Source organism: Micromys minutus (genome assembly GCF_963924665.1).
Source record: "Micromys minutus genome assembly, chromosome: 2".
NCBI lineage: Eukaryota > Metazoa > Chordata > Mammalia > Rodentia > Muridae > Micromys > Micromys minutus.
In genome coordinates, this window is record NC_137971.1 from 14,226,806 (window position 1) to 14,239,691 (window position 12,886).

A 12,886-nucleotide genomic window follows, 5' to 3' on the forward strand; every position below is an offset into this window, starting at 1 on the left:
GATGGAGCTAATTCCTTTAAGCCTTGAAACTACCAGTATGTGTGTGTGTATGTGTATGTGTGTGTGTGTGTGTGTGTGTGTGTAAGTGTGTGTGGTGTGTTTTATGAGCATGTGAATGCAGGAATATGAATGCTGTGGGTTACATGTGGCAGCCATCTTGTTTGAGGCAGGGTATCTTTTTATCTTCAGCTGTTCACTATTCTGTGGGTATTGCTACTTGAGGTGAATTTCCTAACCTCCTATCTCTCTGTGGGGATATACTCTGAAAGACCCCTGTGCTACTGTTTCTGCCTTTTATGTATGTACTAGAGATTTGATCTCGGCACATAAGTTTTACACAGTAACTTATTGATTCATCTCACTAGCTGGAACCAGTATCTGTAACCTAGCCAGTGACCACCCTGCATGTAAAGTTCAAAACACCCTGGGAGAAACTGACCTTTGACTTTTAGCCTAAAAGAGGTCAAACCCCCAGATCCCTAGTGCCAGCCTCACCAGCATCAAATGGCCAACAGCCAGGTCCTTCTGATGAAATTCAACAGTCAGGAAAGGTCACAGGGCAAGACTAAGACCCTGTCTGGCTAAGTCTCCAAAGGGAAGCTGAGGAAGCTCCAATAAAGAGACAAAGAAAACTCACAGCACCAAGTTCTTCCTTAAGAGAGCTTTTAACCCAGCAGTACTGGGCTCTCCTCTGTGTTATCCCCCACCCAAATTAGTCTTGTTCTTCGAGAAACAGTCTGCACCTTGCTCAACAACCCAGAGGAAAGGATGTAGGGATGTGTGACTGACACTCACAGGAGGCTTGACTGTCAGACATGTTAGAACCACAGCAAGCTGAAGAGCAGTTTAACTGGAGACCACTCCTTCCCGGTCTCAGCTCACTCCGAGCTGCCTGATGAGAGCAACTGAACTTCGCTCAGGTGAAGGTAGAGAGAGAAGGTTGGATGGAGGAGAAGCCAAGGACTTCGCATGTGCTCAGATCATGAGAGACATCTTATGAACTAGCAATGGTCAGATAGGTAAGCAGATCCTCTATTTTTTCCATAACAGTAGAAGGGAGTTTAACCCAACAAGAGAAAACTGATGACCATCAACCATCGAGAGGTGAGGTGAGAAGAAGGTGGGACTAATTCTTAAGTCACACAGCTACACAGCGTAAGGGCTGAGTCCAGACTACTAGAATCAGGAACACAGAGGAGTCAGCATGCTTTCCCACTGGTCCACAAGATCAGGCAGATGCTTGATCAATTCAGGATGACTGGTCATGGAGAATTCCAGTTAAATACCTGTGACCTTTGAGAAAATAACCTCATGAGCTCTGACTGCTGATCTGACTTGCACCTGCCTGGAATGGTAGACTACTACCCACTGACCTAAATCACCAAATCTCCAGGCTTCTTTAGGGCTCAAAGTAAAACCTCCGCCAACTTGTCTAACACTCCTGTAATGGAATTTCTCCCTTTGTATTCAGAGGTAGAAATGATGGTTCCCAAGGAAGTTCTCAGGCTGGGAGAAAGTAGGGGATGGATTGAGCTTCGTCCTAAACAGAGGAGGAACTTCTCAGGAGGTTTCACACACTTGTGAATTGTTCACCATATGACAGGAAGGAATGAAACCAAGGCTATAAAAGTAGGAGTGTGTGTATCCTAGGCAGCTTAGTCATGGAGACCTCTTGCTCTCTATTTAAATCTAAACCTTGTGGGCTGGAGAGATGGCTCAGGGGCTAAGAGCACTGACTGCTCTTCCAGAGGTCCTGAGTTCAAGTCCCAACAACTACATGATGGTCATGGTGGTTCAAAACCATCTGTACTAAGATCTGATGTCCTCTTCTGGTGTGTCTGAAGACAGCTACAGTGTACTCATATATAATAAATACATAAACCTTAAAAAAAAGAAAAAAAGAAAAGAAAAAAGGACAGGTGGCTGAGCCATTTTTTCCTAACTGCTAATGGCTCAAGGACATGGTTCTCAGAGTATGAGACCAAGCCTTCTTATTAGTACAAGACAAAGAGGTCACATGCCCAAGAGGACACTATCAAGTGCCTTAAATTACCAAACCAGGAGTCGTAGGCCCTCATCTAAAGCCCAGTGCTGACCATTAGGAAACATGCAGAAAGAAACATGCTTTTAGTTTTGCATTTATCTCTTTTGAGAGTCTCCTGTAACACGGATTGGCCTTGAATTCTCTATATAGCCAAGGATGCTAGAAGTACAGGCATGCCCCACTATGCCTCCATCTTTTCTCCCCTCAGTGCTGGGTATCAGACCTGGGATGTCATGCACTCTAGGTTTGTGTTCTACCACCGTGCTACCCCTCAGCCCCTCCCTACTTACTGTTTGCTCTTCTGTGTGCTCTTAATCAGTGAGGTGATGGTAAGTCAATGTTTAACACTTGTTTGGGTAGTGGCATTGAATTTTTCTTGATTGCCAATGTGAATTCTCTGAATTACTAGCAGGAAACCCAGTCACATTGCACCATGTTTTTAACATTACCCGAGGTGAGACATCATTGAGAAACAAATTGATGGGTAGTTTCCTCCTGTGTAAACATCAGTGTGTTGGTAACTGTGCAATGGGTAAGGTGGCCTGTGGCACAGCAGGGCTACATGCTATTAACATGCTCTTCCATGAGCACTACAGGCAATGCAATATGGTGGCATCTGTCTATCCAAATGGGGTTGTTCCCAAAAGCATCGAACAAGCACATGGAAAATGACAGCCACAGTGTCACTAGGAGGAAGTTGTCATCTCTATTGTAACCTCTGCTGTGTCTGTTGTCTGTCATCTTTGAGTTAGATTATTTTAGGTGCGTGACTGCAAATAGCAAATGTCCTGTGTGTGTCTGGGGACACTGATATTAACATCAAATACCAGTAAATGATACACCTTGCATTCATATTTGCATTCTCAAAATATATTCAGTTGTGATTTGGTTTTTTTAAATGACTATTTAATAAGGAGCTCATAAAATCTTTGACCCTTTAATAATAATCTTATGAGTTAAAGCAGCTACTACCCAAACTGCACCCCCCCACTCTGATTTTTATCCTTTAGAAGAACAGCTCCCACAGGGCCCTCTGTAGGGAGAGGTGTTGTCACGGAGAGAATGTGTGTAGTGAGCAGTCCCTGTTTCCCAAGGCCGCTGGTGACCCCAAAACCCATAGTGAGGGCTGCACTCTGCAGTCTCAGACACCTGAGGATGGCAGAGGACCAGTCAGACAGCAGAGTCTGGGACTCTGGGTGAGGAAGACTGGGAATACTCAGGTGACACTCTCTGTCCTCTCAGACCAAGTCCAGCATCCCAGTCCTACTGAGAGTTCCTCAACTGTCATGTCCTCACAGGCACAGTAGGGTCACTCCATGAGAGCTGGCCATTCTGAGGTGAGGATGACACTGGAAAGCCCAGAGCGGCAGGCAAGTCCCTCATATGTGACCAGGCCAGCCCATGGACACAACTTTGCTGTTTTGTTTAGAAACCAAGTGACCACAGACACTTGGCTTTTGTGTACCCCAGATTTCCCATCTGCCATATATGCAGGTGGACGGAGGAGGCTGAGGTGTGTAAACTGAGTCCCCTCAACTTTGCTGTTTGAGTGTGCACATATATGTTTGTTTCCTCAACAAAGGTCAGCATTATCAACACTTCAGTTAAAATATTTAGACTTTCCTGAGGGTCTTACACAGATTTCTCAGTAGTCTGGGTTGGGAGGTTTTTCAGGGAGTCTTCCAGAATCCACCTACACATAAGAGTCAGGCAGTGCTTATAGGCAAAATGTAGACAGAGAACACGAGGAAGGACAGACTCTATGGCTCCCACATAGATGTTTTGTAACACTTTTTAGTGTGAGCAGAAAGGGGAAGACAAACCTCCTTTTCCTTCTCCTTGTCTTGTTGGCATTGGAGAGTTTACCATCCCCAAGGACACACATGTGGTCAACAATCTCTGGGCACTCCATCACGACAAGAAGGAATGGAGCCAGCCTGATCAGTTCCTGCCTGGTGAATCCTCATCCTTCCCTTTCCAGTCCTCGGGCCACAGAGTCAGCCTGGATCCTGCTCCTTGGGGACAGCACTCCTTCCTACCCACTAAGCTTGTCACCAGAAACCTCTTGGCTGCATCCTCATAGGCCTGTTACCTTTCTCATCCCGATGGAGATTGCCACAGACTCTTCACAGATGGGGGTTGCAACTCTCCAAATAACTTCTGTGGGAAGTCTGCTGGTATCTGACTCCCATGAGGCCTGTCCATCTTCAATTGAAATGGGACAGTTTCTTCGGGGACCCCCCTCTTTCTTTCTCATTATCCTTACTAAATATTTATTTCCTCATGCCCTAAAAGCAGGTTGAGTTCCCCTGGGCATAGCTTGGCCCCTGACTGACATTTCCCTTTGTCCCCAGAGCGCTTCTTAGATCCAACAGGAAGCCATCTCATTACACCCACACCAAGTTACTTGCCCTCTGAGCTGGTCCCCGATCCTGCATCGGAGAGGTTCTGGCCTGTCAGGAGGTCTTCATTATCACGACTTTTCTGCTGCAGAGGTTTGACTTGCATGTGTCAGATGATAAACAACTGCCCTGCCTTGAGGGTGACCCCAAGGTGGTCTTTCTGATCAACCCTTTCAAAGTGAAGATCTCAGATTGGATCGCCAGTTGTGGAAGGATGCACAGGCTGAGGTTGTCACCTGAGGCCACAACTAATGTCCCTGATCCCGTGCCTTGACACCCACAGCACATCTTAGAGATGCTAATTCCTCATTCCTATCCCATTTTCTAGCTGGCAGATATGGGGGTGATAACACCTAAATTAAAGTTTTTCTAATAAATATGTCTGAGCCACCTGTCATTTATCCATTTCCTTGCTTATTCCATCAACAAGTATATTGAGTGAAACAAGGGACTATTTATTTGATGTATTAGAGGAAGACCTGTGTGTGCGTGTGTGTGTGTGTGTGTGTGTGTGTGTGTGTGTGTGTGTATGCAGATGCTTGTTTGCCTTTCTGTACACACATGCTTGCTAGTGTGTGTGTGTGTGTGTGTGCACATGATTGAACCTGTGTGTGTGCACCTGCTTGAACCTGTGGATGTGAGTGTACACATGCTTGACCCTGTGAGTGTGCACAAACTTGAACCTGTGTTTGTGTGTGCACAAGCTTCAACACTGTGTTTGTGTGTGCACATGCTTGAACATGTGTGTGTGTACACATGTTTGGACAAGTGTGTGTCAGTGTGTGTGTGTGTGTGTGTGTGTGTGTGTGTGTGTGTTCAATTACAACTCACAGAAATTTGTTCTCTTTTTTTTTTTTTACCATGTAGATGTTAGAGACAGAAGTGAGGATATCAGGGTTTGCAGAAAGAATATGTACCTTTTAAGCCTTTTATCCCATTACTCATAAACAAACAAACACCATTTTGTTGAGTACCTACTGTATGCCATTTTCTGGCTAGGACACTCAGCCTGTGTGGAAGGCTCAGGGGACCTAGGGATGTTAAACACAGAGGAAGGGAGGAATTCATATAACCTGTTCTCTGTCCAGAGATCTGGGAGAGACAGTGAACATCTTGGTGAACTTTATAGAACTGTCGGACCAAGACAGATCCATCTTATGGAAAAGGTCACATGTACTTCACAAAGACTCACAAAGACTTTCCATGTTGTCATGTAAAGTTTTTTTTTCAAGACAGGGTTTCTCTGTGTAATAGTCATGGCTGTCCTAGAACACTCACCCTGTAGACCAGGCTGGCCTTGAACTCACAGAGATCTGCTTGCCACTCTCTGCCTTCTTAGTGTTGGGAGTCAAGACATGCTCCACCACTGCTGAGCAATGGAGTCTTGGCTTTAAGCTTTATTGAGTACATGGATTTGATCAATTGTCACCAGAAAAGTTTTCAGCATTTGTGCTGTGGTTAAATACATCTAAAATAAACTACTTAGGGTCAGACACCACAAGTTTGATCCAACACCAGCTACTTCATTGTGTCAAACCAAATAACTCTCTTGCCTCGTGCAGATTTCTGCTCTTCTGGCTCTGGTGGTGGGAGAGAAGTTCCACAACACTGGAAACATTCTAGTGAAGATGGACAGATAAATGAGAATTTCAGACTCCTAAATTCTTTAAAGTCCATGATGCTGGGGATGTTATAAGAGAACTGTGCAGGGCAGGGTGGCCACTTGAAACAACGAGTCCTGGCCATGACTGTAAGGGTGGGGGGGGGGTGACAATTACTGAAGGAGAAGCAGAATGGGCTCAACATCAAAATGACAGGAAATGGTGTGGGGTTATGTAGTGTCAGAGTAGAAGGCAGGCCAGCTCCGGTGGGGCCTTTTAAGGAGCAGGGAGTTCAGATTCCATCCCAGATATATAAGGAGCCACTAGCAGATTATAAATGGATGAGTGAGACCATGTGACTGTGGTTTGTGTGGAGACAGGGTCTCATGTAACCTAGGCTAGCATCAGACTTGGTGTATGGTCGAGGCTAGCCTTGATTTTCTTCCTTTCAGTTTACATAGACTGAGATTCCAGGCTCACCCACAATCATCACTCCCAACATAACTTGTTCTAGAAGCCTCCCTAGACACCCCATAGAGAACAGTTAGGAGGAAGGCTGTCTGCCTGGCCTTGGGGAGGTCTGAAGAGTTGACCACAGTGGAGAAGGTGGTGAATACTGGCAGGACTGAGTCTTTGAATTGAGTCTTTCACCTCGTTGACTCTAACCTATGCCTTTTTCAGCTTGTGCCTCATAGGTTTGGCTTTATGTCTTGTATAACATAACCCAGACTGGACCATCAGAGCAATGCCATCTTGGTCCACAAGGATGGGCCAGGTCACCTCCTCCTCTTTCCCTTAGGTAGACATCTCTGGGAGAAGACTTCCAAACAGGTACCTTCAGCATTCACACCTAGATTTTCTCTCCCTTCCCCATTCAAATCACCCCAAGAATCTGAAATGCCTTCCTACTAGAAGATGGAGCTAATTCCTTTAAGCCTTGAAACTACCAGTATGTGTGTGTGTATGTGTGTGTGTGTGTGTGTGTGTGTAAGTGTGTGTGGTGTGTTTTATGAGCATGTGAATGCAGGAATATGAATGCTGTGGGTTACATGTGGCAGCCATCTTGTTTGAGGCAGGGTATCTTTTTATCTTCAGCTGTTCACTATTCTGTGGGTATTGCTACTTGAGGTGAATTTCCTAACCTCCTATCTCTCTGTGGGGATATACTCTGAAAGACCCCTGTGCTACTGTTTCTGCCTTTTATGTATGTACTAGAGATTTGATCTCGGCACATAAGTTTTACACAGTAACATTGATTCATCTCACTAGCTGGAACCAGTATCTGTAAACCTAGCCAGTGACCAGCCTGCATGTAAAGTTCAAAACACCCTGGGAGAAACTGACCTTTGACTTTTAGCCTAAAAGAGGTCAAACCCCCAGATCTCTAGAGCCAGCCTCACCAGCATCAAATGGCCAACAGCCAGGTCCTTCTGATGAAATTCAACAATCAGGAAAGGTCACAGGGCAAGACTAAGACCCTGTCTGGCTAAGTCTCCAAAGAAAAGCTGAGGGAGCTCCAATAAAGAGACAAAGAAAACTCACAGCACCAAGTTCTTCCTTAAGAGAGCTTTTAACCCAGCAGTACTGGGCTCTCCTCTGTGTTATCCCCCACCCAAATTAGTCTTGTTCTTCGAGAAACAGTCTGCACCTTGCTCAACAGCCCAGAGGAAAGGATGTAGGGATGTGTGACTGACACTCACAGTAGGCTGAGGGTCAGACATGTTAGTACCACAGCAAGCTGAAGAGCAGTTAAACTGGAGACCACTCCTTCCCTGTCCTAGCTAACTCCGAGCTGCCTGATGAGAGCAACTGAACTTCGCTCAGGTGAAGGTAGAGGGAGAAGGTTGGATGGAGGAGAAGCCAAGGACTTCGCATCTGCTCAGATCCTGAGAGACATCTTATGAACTAGCAATGGTCAGATAGGTAAGCAGATCCTCTATTTTTTCCATAACAGTAGAAGGGAATTTAACCCAACAAGAGAAAACTGATGACCATCAACCATCGAGAGGTGAGGTGAGAAGAAGGTGGGACTAATTCTTAAGTCACACAGCTACACAGCGTAAGGGCTGAGTCCAGACTACTAGAATCAGGAACACAGAGGAGTCAGCATGCTTTCCCACCGGTCCACAGGATCAGGCAGGCGCTTGATCAATTCAGGATGACTGGTCATGGAGAATTCCAGTTAAATACCTGTGACCTTTGAGAAAATAACCTCATGAGCTCTGACTGCTGATCAGACTTGCACCTGCCTGGAATGGTAGACTACTACCCGCTGACCTAAATCACCAAATCTCCAGGCTTCTTTGAGGCTCAAAGTAAAACCTCCCCCAAGACTTGTCTCAGACTCCTGTAATGGAATTTCTCCCTTTGGCTTTCAGAGGTAGAAATGATGGTTCCCAAGAAAGTTCTCAGGCTGGGAGAAAGTAGGTGATGGACAGAGCCTGGTCCTAAACAGAGGAGGAACTTCTCAGGAGGTTTCACACACTTGTGAATTGTTCACCATATGACAGGAAGGAATGAAACCAAGGCTATAAAAGTAGGGGTGTGTGTATCCTAGGCGGCTTAGTCATGGAGACCTCTTGCTCTCTATTTAAATCTAAACCTTGTGGGCTGGAGAGATGGCTCAGGGGCTAAGAGCACTGACTGCTCTTCCAGAGGTCCTGAGTTCAAGTCCCAACAACTACATGATGGTCATGGTGGTTCAAAACCATCTGTACTAAGATCTGATGTCCTCTTCTGGTGTGTCTGAAGACAGCTACAGTGTACTCATATATAATAAATACATAAACCTTAAAAAAAAAAAAAAGAAAAGAAAAAAGGACAGGTGGCTGAGCCATTTTTTCCTAACTGCTAATGGCTCAAGGACATGGTTCTCAGAGTATGAGACCAAGCCTTCTCATTAGTACAGGACAAAGAGGTCACATGCCCAAGAGGACACTATCAAGTGCCTTAAATTACCAAACCAGGAGTCGTAGGCCCTCATCTAAAGCCCAGTGCTGACCATTAGGAAACATGCAGAAAGAAACATGCTTTTAGTTTTGCATTTATCTCTTTTGAGAGTCTCCTGTAACACGGGTTGGCCTTGAATTCTCTATATAGCCAAGGATGCTAGAAGTACAGGCATGCCCCACCATGACTCCATCTTTTCTTCCCTCAGTGCTGGGTATCAGACCTGGAAAGTCATGCACTCTAGGTTTGTGTTCTACCACCGTGCTACCCCTCAGCCCCTCCCTACTTACTGTTTGCTCTTCTGTGTGCTCTTAATCAGTGAGGTGATGGTAAGTCAATGTTTAACACTTGTTTGGGTAGTGGCATTGAATTTTTCTTGATTGCCAATGTGAATTCTCTGAATTACTAGCAGGAAACCCAGTCACATTGCACCATGTTTTTAACATTACCCGAGGTGAGACATCATTGAGAAACACATTGATGGGTAGTTTCCTCCTGTGTAAACATCAGTGTGTTGGTAACTGTGCAATGGGTAAGGTGTCCTGTGGCACAGCAGGGCTACATGCTATTAACATGCTCTTCCATGAGCACTACAGGCAATGCAATATGGTGGCATCTGTCTATCCAAATGGGGTTGTTCCCAAGGGCATTGAACAAGCACATGAAAAATGACAGCCACAGTGTCACTAGGAGGAAGTTGTCATCTCTATTGTAACCTCTGCTGTGTCTATTGTCTGTCATTGAGAGTAAGATTATTTTAGGTGCGTGACTGCAAATAGCAAATGTCCTGTGTGTGTCTGGGGACACTGATATTAACATCAAATACCAGTAAATGATACACCTTGCATTCATATTATATTCTCAAAATATATTCAGTTGTGGTTTAGTTTTTTTAATGACTATTTAATAAGGAGCTCATAAAATCTTTGACCCTTTAATAATAATCTTATGAGCTAAAGCAGCTACTACCCAAACTGCACTCCCCCACTTTGGTTTTTATTCTTTAGAAAAACAGCTCCCACAGGGCCCTCTGTAGGGGGAGGTGTTGTCCCAGAGAGAATGTGTGTAGTGAGCAAGTCCATGTTTCCCAAGGCCGCTGGTGACCCCAAAACTCATAATGAGGGCTGCTCTCTGCAGACTCAACTCCTGTGGATGGCAGAGGACAGTCAGACAGCAGAGTCTGGGACTCTGTGTGAGGAAGACTGGGAATACTCAGGTGACAGTCCAGCATCCCAGTCCTACTGAGAGTTCCTCAACTGTCAGGTCCTCACATGCACAGTAGGGTCACTCCATGAGAGCTGGCCATTCTGAGGTGAGGATGACACTGGAAAGCCCAGAGCGGCAGGAAAGTCCCTCATATGTGACAAGGCCAGCCCATGGACACAACTTTGCTGTTTTGTTTAGAAACCAAGTGACCACAGACACTTGTCTTTTGTGTACCCCAGATTTCCCATCTGCCATATATGCAGGTGGACAGAGGAGGCTGAGGTGTGTAAACTGAGTTTCCTCAACTTTGCTTTTTGAGTGTGCACATATATGTTTGTTTCCTCAACAAAGGTCAGCATTATCGACACTTCAGTTAAAATATTAAGACTTTCCTGAGGGTCTTACACAGATTTCTCAGTAGTCTGGGTTGGGAAGTTTGTCAGGGAGTCTTCCAGAATCCACTACACATAAGAGTCAGGCAGTGCTGATAGCCAAAATGTAGGCAGGGAACACAAGGATGGACAGACTCCTATGGCTCCCACACAGATGTTTTGTAACACTTTTCTAGTATGAGTAGCAGGCTTATTGAGAGGAGCTATTTCCAAATGAATAAAATGTGCATACCGCCAAGAATACTGAACATTTCTATTTTCAGAATGTGTGTACTCCCACTTAACATTTCTATTTTTTCCTTCTCAGGATGAACACACACACACACACACACACACACACACACACACACACACACAGCCTTGAGATCCACAGGTTTGGTTTCAAATCCTGGCTCTGCTCTTTAACAGCTATGTGACCTTGAACAGGTCACTTCCTTCCCTAGTCCTACCTGCTCCTGACCACTGACAGCTGGAACAGTTAGTCTTGAGGACTGTAATTGGTTGGACTTAAAGAGTTTTTTTTTTTTTTTTTTTAAAGATTTATTTATTTTATGTGTGTGAGTACACTGTAGCCATCTTCAGACACACCAGAAGAGGGAGTCATGTGAGCCTCATGTCAACAGCCAATAAATAGCAGAACACAGATTCAACTCCAATGTTTTATTTTCTTCTTACCTTCCGATTTCATCTCTTGCCACCTCCCAGATGCAGAGACCTAGGCTTAAACAGCTTGCTGCTTTTCACACCAAGCTGTGTGGCTACTGGTCAGGCCTCTTGGGCCTTTAGGCACCTGGCACTCAATAATCTAGCACTCGGTAACCTATAGCACCAACATGCGCCTATTGTGGCCTTACATACCTTTCAGCCCCGGCAGTCATGGAGTTACTTCCTCCTGGAAACCCTGCTGTTCTAATCCCGCCGGGGTGCCTTGTCCCCTCCATTCTGAAGATCCAGCACATGCAGGTGCTCATTAAAGACTACAGTTCTCTGGATGTGCGCAAGTACCTTAAAGCAGTCTCATTTAGAGTTCAGAATAGCCTTAAAACCGGTCTAGTCAAGGATGACCTTGCGCTCCAGATCTTCCCTGTTAGGTCTCTATTTAGCTCTTTGCTACAGAATCCAGTCATTTTGGCTACACCAGTCCATTTACCCCTTTGGTCTCTTTGTTTCCTGGTCTCCTGGCTCTCCCCTCCCTCCTGGCAAGTTTATCATTTCGTCTACAATAAAACTTCTCTTCCACCATTCGTAGGAGCAACTATGTCCTCCTCTTTTCTTTTTAAAATTCACTTCTGATTTCTCCTCATAAACATTGGGATCGCTGACGCTATTACACTTGGTTAAGGCTCAGACGCTTGCTCTCAGCCTGGAGCCTGATTCCCAGACACCTTCCCATCCACCCCACGTCCTTTCTTCAGGCTCAGCAAGCCATCTCTGGAGCTCAGCCAAGCTGGAGTCAAATCCTGGGTGTCTCTGCCCAATATCTAAAACCAGGAAACTGGAAAAGAAAGACTAAACCAGGAAACTGGGGTTGTCTTGGGCTTCTGGACAAATATAATTGCTACATGAACTTGCTTACTTGAGGCAATGGAGACAATCCTATTACCTCAGAAAAAGAAACTCCTGTGACTCAGTGTCCCATGAGCCTGGGAATCAAGTAGGTGTACATGAACAGCCCCTGGCAACTGGCCCCGAAGAGTTGAGACATTTTCTAGCGGGGTCATTCAGATATTATCTTTAGGGAGACAGGAATTGTGGACACCTCTGGTTCTTTCCTGTGGGTTTTTGGTGGTTTTGGTTTAAAACAGGGTCTTGCTAGTTTATGCTGGCCTGGAACACACTATGCATTCCCAGGTTGTCTCAAAAACTAATCAACTTCTTGCCTTTCCTTGTGCATTGGGCTGTAGGCATGCACCATTGTGCATGTGTTCCTACGGTTTCAGAGCTGTCTTTTCATGCTAATATGCATTCATCAGCACTGACTGGAGCCTGGCAGCTTAGCAGTAAGGAGACAACAGCTATCTCAGTGGAGTTACCTAGTTACATGGTCCTTTGACCCAGGCCACACACAATACCTACAGCCACCACCCAGGGGGCCTGGCCTATGGTGAACACCCCTAGGAAGCAGGACCACCTTCTGTGGGCAGGAACATCCTTCCTCAGCAAAGGCAGCAAGCTTGTCTTTTTTCAGGGTTCTGCAGTTCAGCATCTAAGACCTCAGATGACCCCTGCAGTCTCTGAGCATGAGCCACGCACATTTTACTTTCGTACTGATTACTCTACAAAGGTGCATTT